Below are 20,104 nucleotides of genomic sequence, written 5' to 3'. Positions count from 1 at the left end.
TTCTTCATCTCCCAGTACCTACTGCAACCTACATCCTTCTGAATCTGCTTGGTGTATTCATCTCTTGGTCTCCCTCTACGATTTTTACCCTCCACGCTGCCCTCCAATACTAAATCGGTGGTCCCTCGATGCCTCAGAACATGTCCTACCAACCGATCCCTTCTTCTAGTCAAGTTGTGCCACAATCTCCTCTTCTCCCCAATTCTATTCAATAGCCCCTCAGTAGTTATGTGATCTACCCATCTAATCTTCAGCATTCTTCTGTAGCACCACATTTCGAAAGCTTCTATTCTCTTCTTGTCTAAACTATTTATTTTCCACTTTTCACTTCCATACATGGCTACACTCCATACAAATACTTTGAGAAACGATTTCCTGACACTTAAATCAATACTCGATGTTAACAAATTTCTCTTCTTCAGAAACGCTTTCCTTGCCATTGCCAGTCTACATTTTATATCCTCTCTACTTCGACCATCATCAGTTATTTCGCCCCCCTAATAGCAAATCTCCTTTACTACTTTTAGTGTGTCATTTCCTAATCTAATTCCCTCAGCATCACTCGACTTAATTCGACTACATTCCATTATCCTCGTTTTACTTTTGTTGATGTTCATCTTATATCCTCCTTTCAAGACACTGTCCATTCCGTTCAGCTGCTCTTCCAAGTCCTTTGCTGTCTCTGACAAAATTACAATGTCATCGGCGAACCTCGAAGTTTTTATTTCTTCTCCCTGGATTTTAATACCTACTCCGAATTTTTCTTTTGTTTCCTTTACTGGTTACTCAATATACAGATTGAATAACATCGGGGAGAGGCTACAGCCCTGTCTCACTCCCTTCCCAACCACTGCTTCCCTTTCATGTCCCTCGACTCTTATAACTGCCATTTGGTTTCTGTTCAAGTTGTAAATAGCCTTTCACCCCTTATATTTTACCCCTGCCACCTTTAGAATTTGAAAGAGAGCAATCCAGTCAACATTGTCAAAAGCTTTCTCTAAGGCTACAAATGCTAGAAACGTAGGTTTGCCTTTCCTTAATCTTCCTTCTAAGGTAAGTCGTAAGGTCAGTATTGCCTCACGTGTTCCAACATTTCTACGGAATCCAAACTGATCTTCCCCTAGGTCGGCTTCTACCAGTTTTTCCATTCGTCTGTAAATAATTCGCGTTAGTATTTTGCAGCTGTGACTTATTAAACTGATAGTTCGGTAATTTTCACATCTGTCAACACCTGATTTCTTTGGGATTGGAATTATTATATTCTTCTTGAAGTCTGAGGGTATTTCGCCTGTCTCATACATCTTGCTCACCAGGTGGTAGAGTTTTGTCAGGACTGGCTCTCCCAAGGTTGTCAGTAGTTCTAATGGAATGTTGTCTACTCCCGGGGCCTTGTTTCGACTCAGGGCTTTCAGTGCTCTGTCAAACTCTTCACGCAGTATTGTATCTCCCATTTCATCTTCATCTACATCCTCTTCCATTTCCATAATATTGTCCTCAATTACATCGCCCTCGTATAAGCCCTCTATATACTCCTTCCACCTTTCTGCTTTCCCTTCTTTGCTTAGGTTTCCATCAAAGCTCTTGATATTCAAGCAAGTGGTTCTCCTTTCTCCATAGGTCTCTTTAATTTTCCTGTAGGCAGTATCTATCTTACCCCTAGTGAGATAAGCCTCTACATCCTTACATTTGTCCTCTAGCCATCCCTGCTTAACCATTTTGCACTTCCTGTCGTTCTCATTTTTGAGACGTTTGTATTTCTTTTTGCCTGCTTCATTTACTGCATTTTTATATTTTTTCCTTTCATCAATTAAATTCAATATTTCTTCTGTTACCCAAGGGTTTCTACTATCCCTCGTCTTTTTACCTATTTGATCCTCTGCTGCCTTCACTATTTCATCCCTCAAAGGTACCCATTCGTCTTCTACTGTATTTCTTTCCCCCATTCCTGTCAATTGTTCCCTTATGCTCTCCCTGAAACTCTCTACAACCTCTGGTTCTTTCAGTTTATCCAGGTCCCATCTCCTAAAATTCCCACCTTTTTGCAGTTTCTTGAGCTTTAATCTACAGTTCATAACCAATAGATTGTGGTCAGAGTCCACATCTGCCCCTGGAAACGTCTCACAATTTTAAACCTGGTTCCTAAATCTTTGTCTTACCACCCTCTATAGAATTTAATCGCATGATCTTTGTTAGCGTACGTTATTGTGTTTGCTTTAGAAGCTGAAATGGTTCAAATGGCTTTAAGTACTACGGGACTTACCATCTGAGGTCATCAGTCCCCTAGAACTTAGAACTACTTAAACCTAACTAACCTAAGGACATCACACACATCCATGCCCGAGGCAGGATTCGAACCTGCGACCGTAGCGGTCGCGCGGTTCCAGACTGTAGCGCCTTTAACCGCTCGGCCACTGAGGTTGGCTTTGGAAGCTCATAAAACCTTATAATTTTTTCATTTCACTATCAGGTACTGTTGCAGAAACTCTGCCGCGTAGATTAAACATGGTGCAGGGAGGAACAAAGAAATCGGATATAACAATTAAATACAGTGTCGGCGTCATTCCGAATTATGATACAATGTTCCTTCGGGCACGAAAAGAAATAAATAAAATGCATTGCTGTCATTCCATTATACAGCTGATGGTTGTCCAAATTCGCAGTTGCGAATGCATTTCATGTACAACAATTAAATGTTGTCGGCTGCAAAGCAACAACTGACAGTGGTACCGGCACTAGTGTGGACCGATGTGGCAACAGCGAACAGACCAGACGGCTTCACCGACCTTGCTCTCCCATTGCCTGTTGCTATGGCAGCTGCCCTGTAAACGGTCATCTGACAATCACAACTGATGCAGATCTGTAACGCACAGCGGTTTTCAACCCAGTCTCCCAGCTTAGGAGATCTTTCTAGGTATTCGTAGTGTCCACCGGTGAGGATTTCTACTGGTACGTTCCCAGATTAGGGTTAGATAATGGCACTGGTCATGCATGTGCCGCATCCCGTGTGCCGGCGTACGACTGAACGGACTTTTTTGCGGAGCCTACCCACCCGCCCCTCCTGCTCCCCTCCACGGCGGCCGGTGGGCGTGGCCGGGCCGGGCCCCGCCCCCGGACAGCGGTGCGTGCGCACATCTGCCGCCGGCAGCTGTCGCCGTCTCTGCGACCTGCCTCACCCTCACCCTCCCGGTCCACCCGTCACTGATAAATGAGCGCCACTTCTGTGTCACTCTGTCGTAAGTGCGGAAAATACACGCGCGTGCATCAGCACAGACGAGAAATATGAATGCACCAACTGTGCAGTCGATATCCACGCGGCGAAACTCGTGCTGACAGACATCGAAACTCCAATAGGTCAGTGTTTCGCATACCAGTCAGTCGTGTAGGCCAGGGGTAGTCAACTTTTTTTGTCTATCGCCCACTTCTGTATCTCTGTTAGTAGTAAAATCTTCTAACCGACCAGCGGTTCCACAGTATTATAAAGTTGGGAAATAATTTTACCTTCATAAAATTTATTATGCAGAGTTACAAGTCAATGAGTATAATAGGAACTACCTACCAGAAACTTTATGTCAAAATTTTATGAAAATAAAGTTAAAATATGGTATATTTGAAACCCCTTCAGCCAAATACGAAATCTGCAACGCCCGAAAGTAGGTGGTAGGGACTGTGTCGACTATCACGATGTAAAAACATCGGCGCTTGCAGCCCAAACGACAAAAACCTAAATGTTAGTATATCATTTTTACAACATTAAGCGGTGTAAAACCGAGGCCCCTATAAGCAACCTGCATGAGCAGCTAGTCCCCAGGCAACATGAGGCACGTGCAGTTACTAAGAAAGATAAACTATTGAACAATGTCGTGCACCTAAAGATTCACTTATGAGCCAAAACACTATGACCACCTGCTTAATAGCTTGTTTGTCTGTCTCTGAACGAAGCACATCGCTGATTCTGCGTATCAGTGCTCCGAAAGTTTGTTGGTAGGTTTTTGGAGGTATGTGGCAGTGGTCGACTACGTATATGTCATGTAATTCGCGTTAATAACGGGCCACTGATTTGGGTAAGCGGTGATGGGGACCGATAGCGACCCAGATGGTTTCCATACAATTTACATCAGGCGAATTTGGCCGCCGAGACATCAACGTGAGTCCACTACAGTTATCTTTAGACCACTGCAACACGATTTTGGCTGTGAGACACTTATACTGCTGAAAGACGACATCGCCCTGGGCGAAGACATCAAGCATCTACATCTACATCTACATGATTACTCTGCAATTCACATTTAAGTGCTTGGCAGAGGGTTCATCGAACCACAATCATACTATCTCCCTACCATTCCACTCCCCAACAGCGCGTGGGAAAAACGAACACGTAAACCTTTTTGTTCGAGCTCTGATTTCTCTTATTTTATTTTGATGATCATTCCTACCTACGAAGGTTGGGCTCAACAAAATATTTTCGCATTCGGAAGAGAAAGTTGGTGACTGAAATTTCGTAAATACACTCCTGGAAATGGAAAAAAGAACACATTGACACCGGTGTGTCAGACCCACCATACTTGCTCCGGACACTGCGAGAGGGCTGTACAAGCAATGATCACACGCACGGCACAGCGGACACACCAGGAACCGCGGTGTTGGCCGTCGAATGGCGCTAGCTGCGCAGCATTTGTGCACCGCCGCCGTCAGTGTCAGCCAGTTTGCCGTGGCATACGGAGCTCCATCGCAGTCTTTAACACTGGTAGCATGCCGCGACAGCGTGGACGTGAACCGTATGTGCAGTTGACGGACTTTGAGCGAGGGCGTATAGTGGGCATGCGGGAGGCCGGGTGGACGTACCGCCGAATTGCTCAACACGTGGGGCGTGAGGTCTCCACAGTACATCGATGTTGTCGCCAGTGGTCGGCGGAAGGTGCACGTGCCCGTCGACCTGGGACCGGACCGCAGCGATGCACGGATGCACGCCAAGACCGTAGGATCCTACGCAGTGCCGTAGGGGACCGCACCGCCACTTCCCAGCAAATTAGGGACACTGTTACTCCTGGGGTATCGGCGAGGACCATTCGCAACCGTCTCCATGAAGCTGGGCTACGGTCCCGCACACCGTTAGGCCGTCTTCCGCTCACGCCCCAACATCGTGCAGCCCGCCTCCAGTGGTGTCGCGACAGGCGTGAATGGAGGGACGAATGGAGACGTGTCGTCTTCAGCGATGAGAGTCGCTTCTGCCTTGGTGCCAATGATGGTCGTATGCGTGGTTGGCGCCGTGCAGGTGAGCGCCACAATCAGGACTGCATACGACCGAGGCACACAGGGCCAACACCCGGCATCGTGGTGTGGGGAGCGATCTCCTACACTGGCCGTACACCACTGGTGATCGTCGAGGGGACACTGAATAGTGCACGGTACATCCAAACCGTCATCGAACCCATCGTTGTACCATTCCTAGACCGGCAAGGGAACTTGCTGTTCCAACAGGACAATGTACGTCCGCATGTATCCCGTGCCACCCAACGTGCTCTAGAAGGTGTAAGTTAACTACCCTGGCCAGTAAGATCTCCGGATCTGTCCCCCATTGAGCATGTTTGGGACTGGATGAAGCGTCGTCTCACGCGGTCTGCACGTCCAGCACGAACGCTGGTCCAACTGAGGCGCCAGGTGGAAATGGCATGGCAAGCCGTTCCACAGGACTACATCCAGCATCTCTACGATCGTCTCCATGGGAGAATAGCAGCCTGCATTGCTGCGAAAGGTGGATATACACTGTACTAGTGCCGACATTGTGCATGCTCTGTTGCCTGTGTCTATGTGCCTGTGGTTCTGTCAGTGTGATCATGTGATGTATCTGACCCCAGGAATGTGTCAATAAAGTTTCCCCTTCCTGGGACAATGAATTCACGGTGTTCTTATTTCAATTTCCAGGAGTGTAGATCTCGCCGCAACGAAAAACGTCTTTGCTTTAATGACTTCCATCCCAACTCGCGTATCATATCTGCCACACTCTCTCCCCTACTACGTGATAATACAAAACGAGCTGCCCTTTCTTGCACCCTTTCGATGTCCTCGGTCAATCCCACCTGGTAAGGATCCCACACCGCGCAGCAATATTCTAACAGAGGACGAACGAGTGTAGTGTAAGCCGTCTCTTTAGTGGACTTGTTGCATCTTCTAAGTGTCCTGCCAATGAAACGCAACCTTTGGCTCGCCTTCCCCACAATATTATCTATGTGGTCTTTCCAACTGAAGTTGTTCGTAATTTTTACACCCAGGTACTTAGTTGAATTGACAGCCTTGAGAATTGTACCAGTTATCGAGTAATCGAATTCCAACGGATATCTTTTGGAACTCATGTGGATCACCTCACACTTATCGTTATTTAGCGTCAACTGCCACCTGCCACACCACACAGCAATCTTTTCTAAATCGCTTTGCAACTAATACTGGCCTTCGGATGACCTTACTAGACGGTAAATTACAGCATCATCTGCGAACAACCTAAGAGAACTGCTCAGATTGTCACCCAGGTCGTTTATATAGATCAGGAACAGCAGACGTCCCAGCATGAAGGGATGCAGGTATTTCGCGGTTGTCAGTGCGTCTTTCATTACTACCACAGATCCCATGCAAGCGAAGGAGAATGTCTTCCATAGCACGATACTGCTCCACCAGCCAGCTTCCGCGGCGCCCTGCACGTTTCGAGCCGCCATTCTCCTTGATGACGGAGTTTCTGGAGAAGACCAGCAACCAAGCGTAGCAAACATGTGACTCACCCGAAGAGCCGACACGTTTCCATTGTCGACGGTCGAATCCCGACGGTCCCGTGCTCACTGCAAACATAATTGATGATGCCGATGGGTAAACATGTGAACACGTAAGGGTGGTCTGCTGCGGAGCTCCAAGTTCAATAGCGTACGATGATCGGTGTGCTCTGAAACACTTGTTCGTGCACCAGCATTGTGCTCTTTCGGCAGAGGTGCCACCCATCAACATCTGCCCTACTTTACAGAGCGGACAAACCTCCGAACCCCGCGTTCTATGAAGAGTCGTGGACGTCCAACCATTTAGCGCCTAGTGGTAGTTTTACTGTGTTTAGAAACTATCCATAGATGCTCACGACAGTAGCACGTGAACATTCGACCAGCTTCGCTGTTTTCGAAATACTCGTTCACAGGCTCTACATTAGATATTCGTTCACAGGCTCTGCATTATAACAATCTGTCCTCTGTCAAAGTCGCTTATCTGAATGTATTTCCGCATATGCAGCCCATATCTTCGCTACGGTGATCCCCCGTCCGTATCCGCTCCGCTTACGTACTATTGTTACCACGTCACGTGTCCACAACGCCACCAGGGCAGTGGTCATAATGTTTTGGCCGGTCAGTGTAGGTTCAGAAGCGGGATTAAAACTTAAGGCGAAAGGATATCATTTTTACGATTCGCTGATGACAATAATATCCTCTGCAAAACCGAGGGTGAGTTACCGGAATTGTTTAACAGAATGAACTGTTTACTGAGCATAGCATACCGATTGATAGTAAACCACAGAGAGATGAAAGTATTGTGGATTAGTAGACATCATGATAGCAACGTTACACTTAGGAACCCCGTAGAAGACGAAGCAGTTCCGCTCCCACGGAAGCGAAATAATGCACGACGTACGAAACAAGGGGGTACGAGTATAAGAAGCAAACTGGTACAGCCAAAGAGCGCATGATTCGCCAAACGGAGTCTACAAGTATCGGCTTTAGAAAGAAGTATCTGTGAATATACATCGGCAGCATAGCAATGTTTAGACGGGAATCACGGACTGCGGAGGAACCGGAAAAGCAGAGAATCGAAGCGTTTCAGATGTGGTGTTGCAGAAAGACGCTGCGAATTAAGCGAACTGATAAAAAATGATGCGATTATCTGCAGAATCGCAGGGAAAAGAATTTGTGGAAAACGGTAACCTAGGATAAGAAACAGAACGACAAGATACTACGGAATAACTTTCATGGCACCAGAGGCAGCCGGACAGAGCAAAAATTGCAGGACAAGAAATTGTGGTATATCTAACAAATAATGGAGCACGCTGGGTGCAAGAACGCCTTTGAGACGAATCGGTTCGAACAGCAGAGAAACATGTGGTTGGGAGCACCAAACCAGTCGAAAAACTCGTTGAAGAAATACATAAATAACTGTTGTTGTTGTGGTCTTCAGCCCAGAGACTGGTTTGATGCAGCTCTCCATGCTACTCTATCCTGTGCAAGCTTCTTCATCTCCCAGTAACTACTGCAACCTACATCCTTCTGAATCTGTTTAGTGTATTCATCTCTTGTTCTCCCTCTACGATTTTTAGCCTCCACGCTGCCCTCCAATACTAAATTGGTGATCCATTGATGCCTCAGAATGTTCTACCAACCGATCCCTTCTTCTAGTCAAGTTGTGCCACAAATTTCTCTTCTCGCAATTCTATTCAGTACCTCCTCACTAGCTATGTGATCTAACCATCTAATCTTCAGCATTCTTCTGTAGCACCACATTTCGAAAACTTCTATTCTCTTCTTGTCTAAACTATTTATTGTCCACGTTGCACTTCCATACATGGCTACACTCCAAACAAATACTTTCAGGAATGACTTTCTGACACTTAAATCTATACTCGATGTTAACAAATTTCTCTTCTTCAGAAACGCTTTCCTTGCCATTGCCAGTCTACATTTTATATCCTCTCTACTTCGACCATCATTAGTTATTTTGCTCCCCAAATAGCAAAACTCGTTTACTACTTTAAGTGTCTCGTTTTCTAATTTCCTCAGCATCACTCGATTTAAATCGACTACATTCTATTATCCTAGTTTTGCTTTTGTTGATGTTCATCTTACATCCTCCTTTCAAGACGCTGTCCATTCCGTTCAGCTGCTCTTCCAGGTCCTGACAGAGTAACAATGTCATCAGCGAACCTCAGAGTTTTTATTTCTTCTCCGAATTTTTCTTTTGTTTCCTTCATTGCTTGCTCAATATACAGATTGAATAACATCGGGGAGAGGCTACAACCCCGTCTCACTCCCTTCCCAACCACTGCTTCCCTTTCATGTCCCTCGACTCTTATAACTGCCATCTGGTTTCTGTACAAATTGTAAATAGTCTTTCGCTCTCTGTATTTTATCCCTGCCACCTTCAGAATTTGAAAGAGAGTATTCCAATCAACATTGTCAATAGCTTTCTCTAAGTTTACAAATGCTAGAATCGTAGGTTTGCCTTTCCTTAACCTATTTTCTAAGATAAGTCGTAGGGTCAGTATTGCCTCACGTGTTCCAATATTTCTATGGAATCCAAACTGATCTTCTCCGAGGTCGGCTTGTACGAGTTTTTCCATTCGTCTGTAAAGAATTCATGTTAGTATTTTGCAGATGTGGCTTATTAAACTGATAGTTCGGTAATTTTTCCATCTGTCAACACCTGCTTTCTTTGGGATCGGAATTATTATATTCACATAAATAACTAACAAACAAAAAATTAAAAATATCGTACCGCTTGAAATGAGCCTGTACCTAACTGGAAATTCAGACAACTATCGTATTTTAAAAAAACTAGTAAACTTTGACTCAAGTGAATTATCAGGACTAACACCTGTTACTATCAGCTGTCGAAAAGTATATTCCAGAAGGAATAAAGCAGTCGAGATCTAAATACCTGATTACACGAGCTTATTCAGAAACAATAGCAGCAAAATCGATGAATACACTAACGAAGATACGGTAAGGGTTTCGTTAACACGAATGGGATCCGCCACAAGCTACTGCTCACTGGATGCCTGGTGTGAAAATATCATGGGCATCTACAAATACGAACCAACGATCCACGACTGCTCATGCAGGGATTTATTTCACGCGCGCACGATTTATCAACTGCAGTAAACCCACGTGGGGATGCACATCATTTCCACAACAACAAAAAAAGAGTCATTGCTGTCAGAATGGATCCAACACCAAGCTTTTGAAATCATACAAATGATTTTATTAAATGCGAAATGGACAAAAAGGCTTCCCGTCGCGGGAAGATCTACCGACTGAGCTTCTTATGTACATCCGAGTTCTAGGTAGCTGCATTACAGGTGATCCAAACACCTGCAGCAACAGAAACGACAGTGTCCTGAACGAATACCTCGAACGAAATTAGCCAGCAGCAACTCTTAATTCACCACATGACCTGGCCTGTATCGGAGCACACCCTTTATGGTGTGGACAGGACATTAGCAGCAACCGTCTGCGGCGCAGCTCAGAATGTTGCTACTCACAGCACTCAGTCCCAGAGGGACGCGGAAAACAACAGGTTTAAAATGCGTCAAGGAGCCGTAGTCGTAAGTCTGCCCCAGGCTGTGCATGTAAATATTTGGAATGGTATAAAGAGGACAGGGAAATTCAGAAATACATAAATACACTTATTAATGAAATAAATAACAAGTGCAGGGGAACTAAGGCGAAATGACAACATCAGAAATGTGAAGAATTAGAAAAAGAAACCATTGTCGGAAGGACTGACACAGTAAAGCCAAAACAACTTTCGGTGAAATTAAGAGCAAGGGCGATAACATTGCGAGTACAATGGGAATTCCACTGTTAAACGCATAGGAGAGAACGAATAGGTGGAAAGAGTACATTGAGCGAATCTATGAGGGGAAGACTGGTCTGATGACGTGACGGAAGAAGAAGCACGAGTCAGCAGGGAAGAGATAGGGGATCCAATGTTAGAATCAGAATTTAAAAGAGTTTTGGAAGACTTAAAATCAAATAAGGCAGAAGGGATAGAAAACATTGCATCGGAATTTCTAAAATCATTGGGGGAAGTGGCAACAAAACGACTATTCACTTCGGTGTGTAGATTGTATGAGATTGGCGACATACCATCTGACTTTCGGAAAAAAAACATCTATACAGGTACCAAGATTGCAAGATCGTACAAGTGCGAGAATTACCGCACAATCATATTAAAAGCTCATGCGTGCAAGTTGCTGACAACAATAATATACAGAACAATGAAAAAGAAAACTGGGGCTGTGTTAGACGACGATCAGTTTGGGTTTAGGAAAGATAAAGGCACCAGAGAGACAGTTCTGACATTGTGATTGATAATTGAAGCGAGACTGAAGAAAAATCGTGACACCTTGTAAGTGGGCTGCTTCTGTGCTGGCAGCGCTGTGTAGCACTTTGCATTGGATCTCTGACTGCGCTTTCTTTGTAAGAGACTCTGTGGCTGGTTGGACACGTTGTTGGAAGTTAATCGCCGGTAGTGTTGGGCAGTTGGAAGTTAGGGCAGTTGGGGGTGAACAGCCAGCAGTGATGGATATCAGATGTGAGAAGTTACCCTGATGAAAGGTAGAAGTCTGAAGTGTTAGCGTAAGCTAACGATCTGGACGTGTCTAACTTGGAGATGGTATACTATTCATGATTACATACCTTTGTACTGGATGTCAATGATGATTTATATTCGTGTTTGAACTGGATGTGACTTTAGTAAGGTAAAAAAATACATTATTTGGTTTGCAACAAAATCTTTCCTTCGCTAACCATATGCTTATTAGTTGTTAGTGACTTTAGTAGTTAGAATCTTTCATTTAGCTGGCAGTATTGGCGTTCGCTGTATTGCAGCAGTTCGCGTAATGAAGATTTTTGTGACGTAAGTGTTAATGAAATATATAGGTTATTGTTAGGATTTCTTTTTAGTTAGGGCCATTCTTTTGAATTAATTATTTGAAGTCAAGTTATCTTTCTTTGAGCAGTCAGATTGCGTTGCGCTAGAATATTGTAGGTCAGTGTTGACATCATAAGAATAAGTAAAGCAGCTTCAGAATCAAATAACGTAGAAACTTCAATTTCTCATTTCATTCAGCACTTTAAGTACAGCATCACAATGGGAAATATAGAAGTTTCAACCTTCATAGGATTTGTCGACCTGGAAAAAGCGTTCGACGTATGATATACAATATGTACAAGCACCAAGCGGGAATGGCAAGAATGAAAGACAAAGAACGAAATGCACAGATTAAAGAAAGGTGCGCGACAGGGATGTAGTCTTTCGCCCCTGCTGTTTAATCTGTACGTCGAAGAAGCGATAGCAGAAATAGAAAAAAGGTTCGAGAGTAGGGCCAAAATTCAAGGGGAAAGGATATCAGTATTAAGATTCGCTGATGATATCGCTATTCTCAGTTAAAGTGAAGAAGAATTACAGGATCTGTTGAATGGAATGAACAATCTAATGCGTACAGATTATGGATTAAGAGTAACCCAAAGAAGGACAAAAGTAATGAGAAGCAGCAGAAATGAGAACTCAATATTATAACTGGTGATCACGAAATAGATAAAGTTACGGAATTCTGCTACCTAGGCAGCTAAGTAACCCATGACGGAGGTGCAACGTGGACATGAAAAGCAGACTAGCACTGGAAGAAAGAGCATTCCTGGCCAAGAGGAAGCTACTGCAATCTGACATGGGTCTTAATTTGAGAAAGACATTTCTGGGAATATATTTTTGGAGCACAGCAGTCAGACATGGACTGTGGGAAAACCTGAACAGAGTAGAATCAAAGCATTTGAGATCTGTTGCTACAGGAAACTGATGAAAATTAGGTGAACTAATAAGGTAAGGAATGAGGATGTTCTCCGCAGAATCGTCGAGGAAAGGAATATAGGTAAGACTCTGAGAAGATAGGACAGGGTGGTAAGACACCTGTTAAGACATTTGGGGAACTTCCACTGTACTGGAGGGAGCTGTATAGGGTAAAAGTTGTAGAGGAAGACAGACATTGGGATATATCCAGTAAATAACTGAGGATGTAAGAAGCAAGTGCTACTTGAGATGGAAAGATTGGAATTCGTGGCGGGCCACTCATAGCAGTCAGAAGGAAAAGAAGTATTGTGATATTGAATGGAGAGCCCCAAGCCTCTTGAGGGAAGGTTCTTTAGTCAACTGCTTTTAATCACAGGTTGATATTTAAAACAGACCATCACACACAGATTTTACATGACGGTGACAAGCCTGGAATTTAACCACAGACGCTACAGATATCGACTCGGGAGAACGTACTCGCCGTCTATGTACGTGGTGATCATGACGACGTGATATGTGACTACTCCTGCAGTTAAAGAGCACGTGACGCAATCAATCAATCAGCGTGAAAACCCTCCTGCCAGCAATGGACATCAAGATATTCAGATTTTCGTCGAATTCTTTTGCGGCTGTTGAATTGGAACTCTGGCAATGCTTCTCTGCTCCGCCGAAGAGAAAAAAAGACATTAAAGCAACTTTAGTTTTATTAATTCACTGTGTATGTACATGATATAAGAGTTCAATTGGAACAGATCTAGAAATATCAGTAAAACCAAGTACTTCATTGTCTCATGGCAAACTGAAGCAGATTACACCTTCAAAATTGGTGCAGAGAAAAACAGAACAGTAAGTTAGTTGACTTGTCTTGGAACCTTCCTAACTACAGACAAAAGTGTCAACGAAGAGATAAATAATAGAATGCGAAAAGCCAATAGACGCTATTTCGCATTACTGGACTATTAAAAAGTTAACTTATTTCAAGAAATCTGAAGAATCGCATATATAAAACATAACTGTTTTGACATCACTTGTGAGACCCTGACATTAACAAAATCAGAAGAAGCAAAATTAAGAACCTTTGAAGGGAAAATTATGAGAAGATATTTAATGGGACTCAAGATAAGAACAATGTGGAATTTAGAATATTAACAAGCAAAGAAATATTGATATATATACAGAAAACCAAGAACTAGACATCGAGTCCAAAATTAAAGCTAGGAGAATTCGTTGGATTGGGTACGCACTTCGAGTTCCAAGATGAAAATCTTCCATGTGATTAATTGGAAAATTAAATGCCAAAATAGAACTATCCGGCAAAGCATTTTGACATTATAGCAAAGAGCTTTCATGGTTTGTGAAGCTTGCTCGTGATGATAATTGCGTGTTTTTATAATTTGTAAGTGTGTGTTTGTGCGAAATATCATAAACCTAGCTAGTGTTGTTGAAGTGCATCATGATATACGTGCGATACGGATTCATGAATGGAATGAAGCGTCTAACTTCTATGCATGAAATTCTGATTATTTGAGTAACAAAGAGTATTTTTATATAATGTAGATACCTGTGTGATTGAGGTAAAACGAAGCCAATTGAAATACTATACATTTTTAGAATGGGTTTGGAGCTCACAATAAATATGAAGCCGACAAACTATGTCCGACAAATAGGTATGATACCAATACACAAAGAATTTACGTAAGGTCATTTAGGTCTGTAATGGCATTTTCCAAAGGATACAATTGGTCAGTTGCATTATTTTGATTATAGTTGTGTCTACAGCCGCAATACAATGTTCAAATGAAAACATTTTTCCCACTTTGGCTGCTGTTAGATGTACTTCGACCTCATGACTCATCGTGGTACAAAGGACAACCACTGTGTTTGATATTCGTTTTTTTATGAATTTGTTTCTGATGTCTGGTAATGTAATAGGAAAAAATTACCCATTAATTTTAGATGTTACATTGGTTGGTTTGTTGGGGTTGAAAGGACCAGACTACAAAGTCCATCGGTCAGATGTTACGTTCCTACTACTTCCACACATTGTGTGTCTTTAATAACGCTGATGACAAAATTGCATGTTGCATTAACTCTTTTCTATTACACTGCTGCATGTGTAAATTGTTTGCTTCTATGAATCTATACAAAGCGTAACCATCTGTCTGTCCTATTTTTGTAAAATTTCGATACGAAAAGTTTTCCTTATTTACGTATTTTACTGTGTTACCTTAGTATTATTTCTGAAAATAACTCCCCAGTCGAAACAGTTCAGTGATGCAAAAGGAAATAAAATAAAAATAATTATATGACTGCATGGTATCCGTTCTTTCGATCATGTCTGAAAGAACTGACGCCATGCTTCATATAAATGATTTGCCTCGATGGGCTTTGAACCCAAAGCCTTCAGTGCAGATACACATTTACGTTGTAAGGTAGTCATGTCATTTTGGATTTTGTACGTTATCGATGGCACGTCAGAGAGAGAGCAAGTTACGTTACTGTTAAACAATCTTTGGTCTTGTTGTGGTGTGCCTCTGTGCAGTCTGAAGCATCCTTAGTTGAAGTGTGGTAGGTGATGATTGTACTCTGTAGTGTTGTGTTGACTTCTGATTGTATCTGTTATATGAAGAATGGTTGACTGTAAAGGACAGCAAGAATGAATATGATGTGTACATTGAAAGATGAAAGGAATATAAATTTTGAATAATGTTATCTTTCTTAAGAGAGGAAGTGTAAGGTAAAACTGCAGCACTGAACAGCTGGTTTGTCAGAAAGATTATTGTCAGCTAGTTAACTTGCTCAGAACTGAAAGGAAGGCCACCCCACTAACCTGATCAAGGATTAACACATTAACTGATTGAGCTGTTTGATTTTTATAGAAATTATTTGGTAACATTGTAACCTCTTTAAATAATTGTTCACTTTGGAAAGCATAGTATTGTTGAGATCTATGTTATGTGTGAATATCACACAAAGCTTTAATCTGTATTTTTGAATATATACTTCATTTTAAAATCGTTTTTTGGGATATAATTCGATAAGAGTAGTTGCTCTCCCCATCCCACTCTTTATTACTACACATTACCACATTGTACTGTGTGATATGAAACTGTGTGAACATGGTTTGGAAATTTTATTTAGAAATAGAAATCTAACTTAGCCACTGCCTGCTTGCTGTTGTGTTTTGAGAAATCTGCAACAATGTTGTCAAGACACAAGATAAGTGGAAATTCCGATTACGGTCAGGTAATTGTTCTACTTCAGTTGTGCATTTAATATAAGACAAGTTGTATTCAGATCAGTTACAGTTCAGATCGAATTCGGTTCTGTTTAATCAAATAGTTAGCATACAAGTTTAAGTTGGATAACAGTTTATGAATAAATAGTTCTGGTAATATGTAGTCTTTTATAGAGTGGGAGCTAAAGTTGAGCTAAATTCCATACAGAAACAAAATATAGTGCGGAGGTTACACATGGCGACTCTGCCAGGATCTATATGTAACCTCCAACGTAACCAACAGGAAACTCCCAGAACCCTTGCTCAGAAACAGGAAATGGGAACTATTTGTAATTTAACACTGGAATAATATGTCCCAGACAAAAAAATGGAGGTCTAGTGTTTGTGGGAGTGTAGTTGTTTATGAGTATACAAAAATCAATCATTTGCTCTACACATGCTTTTACCTATGTCACCATCAAGGGTTACACTGTCAGGTTAGCCTAAATAAAGTTTGCAAGGAAACAACATATAGCTGTTACAACACATTTAGTTTGTCTTTTGCAATGGCTGTGACTTTACCTGTGTGTTCTGACAGTGATACTCGAATTCCCATGTCTACTTGAAATGTCACAGGTTGACAGTTTGTGAAGGGGTTGAATCACCATAATTGGAGTTTCTATGACTGGTTGTCCCACTGATTGAACTTTTGATTTAGTCCAGAGATGTGTTGGTGGAAGTGCTGACATGCCACAACAATCAAGTGGCCACCATTTCCTCAACAAATATGCCCTGCCTCTTGTGAAGGAAGTGATTTCTTGTCTGGATGCAGTCTGGAAACGATTGTAGGATTCTCCTTTTGCTGGGATGACATTATGGTGTGGGCCATTTGTGGTATATCAAGCTAAATGGCAACTGATTGTTAGTTGAGGCTGGATGACATGGATTGTTACATGCTTACTCCTAACATCCTCACACACACACAAACACACAAGTCACCTTATTCCTGTAAATTCTGGGGAGGGGGGTGATGAGCTCTGATGCCACATTCAATCACATCCTATATGTGTTCAATTAGATTCAGATCTGGAGACTTGGGAGCCAGCATATCGATTGGAAATCGCCACTGGGTTCTTCACACCACTCCATCACACTCCTGGTCTTATGACATGATGCAATATCTTGTTGAAAAATGCCACTGTCATCAGGAAACATGGCCATCATGAAAGGTGTATGTGGTCTGCAACCAGTGTGTAATACTGCTGGGCCATCATGGTACTTTGCACAAGCTCCACTGAACCCATGGATGCCTAGATGAAAGTCCCCCAGAGCATAATGGAGCCGACATCAGCTTGTCTCTGTCCCACAGAACAGGTGTCAAGGAGCTGTTCTCCTGGAAAATGAGGGATTTGCACCCTCCTATCAGCATGATGAAGTAGATATTGTGATTCATCAGACCATGCAATGCTCTGCCACTGTGCCAACATCTAGTGCCAATGGTCATGCGCCCATTTAAGTTGTAGATGCTGATACTGGTGGTAACAATAGCACATGCACGTGTCATCATTGTGGAGGCCCATCATTAGGAGTATTCGGTACAGTGTCTGATGTTAGTTTCACCACAGTTCGCTTCCAGTCCTGTTTTACCAGTCTGCTCAGCCTATGATCTCCGACATTTTTAATGAGGAATGGCACCCAGCCCCACAATGTCTTGGACATGGTTTCATCTTGGTTTTGCCACGTGTTGAAGACACTCACCACAGCAATCCTTGAATGCCTGATGAGTCTTGCAGTTTATGAAATGTTCATGCCAAGCCTCTGGGCCATCATAATCTGCTCTTGGGCAAACTCAGATTGCGCACCTTCCCCATTCTACACACAGATTGCACACCTGCTAATACTACATGGACCATGCGTGTGTCTGACAACCAACCATTCCTCACCAGCTCACCAGTTGATGGTGCTATCGCCTGGGTGACTTTGTATTGATAGTAGGTCAGTGGTCATAATTCTCTGGTTTATCAGTATATATATATATATTCTTTGCATTTGTATTTGTATGTGTGTATGTGTGCATGTGGAATATCAGCCTTATTAACATTGTGTTAAGTAATTTCTTCACTATGTTCTTGATCATAAGTAATGTACCAGTTTTAGATTTCAAGGGGTGGATTTCTCAAAATGCACCTGATACTGCACCCATCCTAGTTGCTCATTTGAATGCGGCTTGTCTCAAGGTATGGGGGCTTGACCCCACTGCCCCCTTACACTGTAGAGAAATAGTATATGGTACATTCAAGGTCAGGATGTAATCTGATACCCCACATATGCATCTTGGATAATAGTGCGAGTACAAATAGTTGGGAAATGAAGGTCACCCATACACTGTAAGAAATGTAGCACCTCCCCTCTCCATCTTGGCCATTGGGATTATGGGAAACTTCTCTCTTCCCCCTCTTCAGCATAGGGTGGCTTGAAAGTGAAATGATCACATCTGTTTGGGATCGTCGTATAGCACTTTCTATGTAAAATCAGGTATATGTAACAAACTAATTTCTTGTCTACTAATAATATTTTTTCAAAGTTTTAAAGCATTTTTGTTAACAGTTTTTGCATGTTATAAACAATAATTTTTCAAAGAATTTTTTGTGATACATTTATTTTTGTACTTAAATACTGAACTTATGTACAGATATACATTTTATATTAATACTAGCAGGTACATAGATACTTGTTATGTACAGATAGAGGTACTGTTCACACAGATATTAGTGAAGAAAAGAATCTATATATACCTATCTCAGGACAAAAATATTTTAATCACGATTTTTTTCTGATGGGTTTTAAATACCATTTTCTTTTACAGAATACAAGTAGCTTTTACAGGGGTAAACCTACATGAAGGATACTAACCGGTACAGCTAGTAGCAGTGAAGAAAAAACCACACACACACACACACGCACACACACAGATGTGTACACCGTAAACAAATGAATGCACACAGTGTGTGATCATCTAACTCAGGCACACATACACTTACACACCAGTAACAATCGGTCAGGGCACAGCAAACTAACTTGCAGCTGTGACACAGTGTGTACCTCATGCTCTAATGATCGAATGCTTGCTTCATGCTCCGTATGCTGAGGTTGAAGTGAAGTTCTGGTAACGCCATCGATCAGGCAGTGCTTATAATCATTGATAGTTAGAGTCACTGAGGCTGCATAATGCACACACTTAGCCCATATTTGGGTGGAACCTGTATCTGTACGATATGTGTGCATTTTCGATTTGAGCCCCTCAAACTCCAAAATCTGTGACCCATTTGCCTCATCTTTCATCATGCCAATAACTTGCTTGCTTTGAGGTGTGGTACCTTAAGGATTACCAGCCACAGATCTCGACATGTCGAATGCATTGGGGTACACCTTATTACTTCACACAGCTTGCACCTTTTCACCCAGTAGATGAAATTATCTGGAGCTATATGTAGTTACTTTGTATCATCGAAGCTAGATTTCGCAAACTCATAGCGAAATCGGCGCATATGTAGTTTAGAGAGGTTCAGTATGCACATACCAACGTAGACAGGTTTTGTGAACTGTGGCGAAACTTAAGTCATTTCCATTGAAGGTTGTGGCCTACTTAAAATTTGGTGACATTAACTCTTGCGTCATAATGCCCATCCCAGCAGCAAACTGTGTGAATTTCATGATTTCATGATGTTTTTTTAAAATTTACTATTGTTTTTGCGAAATTTGAGTTCTTAACTAACCTTTAAAAATATTTTTCAAAATCAGACAATGCAAAAGCCCTCCTTTCGGTGTTGACATCTACAGGGGGATTCAGAGTTCGTACTACACAGTTATTGGTATTGTAGATGGGACTAAGGGCAGCAATATTTGATAGTAGACCCACGTCCAGAAATGCGCCATTTGGAAAATAAACGACTTTGAAAGAATGTCAAAACATACACTGCATGTGCATCAACCAACTCATGTCTGTGTGAACTACAACAGATGCTTGAAGAGGCGACCACAAAGTGTACCTGCGAAGTTCACGTTCAGATTAATCTGTAGTTCCTGGAATGTCTTGAATGACCTCAACTTCAGCCATTATATGTGGAAGGAAATCATCCTGTGATACAGGAGTCTCATCTACAACACTCTTCATGTAGCCCCCCCTAGGAAAAAGTCTAGAGGTGTTAAATTGGGTGATATTGGTGGCCAACAAATCAGTTCACTGTGACCTATTCACCTGTCCCTGAATGTTTGGTGATGGTGCTGATGGACATTGCG

Source organism: Schistocerca americana, chromosome 7, assembly GCF_021461395.2.
Source record: "Schistocerca americana isolate TAMUIC-IGC-003095 chromosome 7, iqSchAmer2.1, whole genome shotgun sequence".
Classification (NCBI taxonomy): domain Eukaryota; kingdom Metazoa; phylum Arthropoda; class Insecta; order Orthoptera; family Acrididae; genus Schistocerca; species Schistocerca americana.
This window is presented reverse-complemented; position numbering follows the sequence as displayed.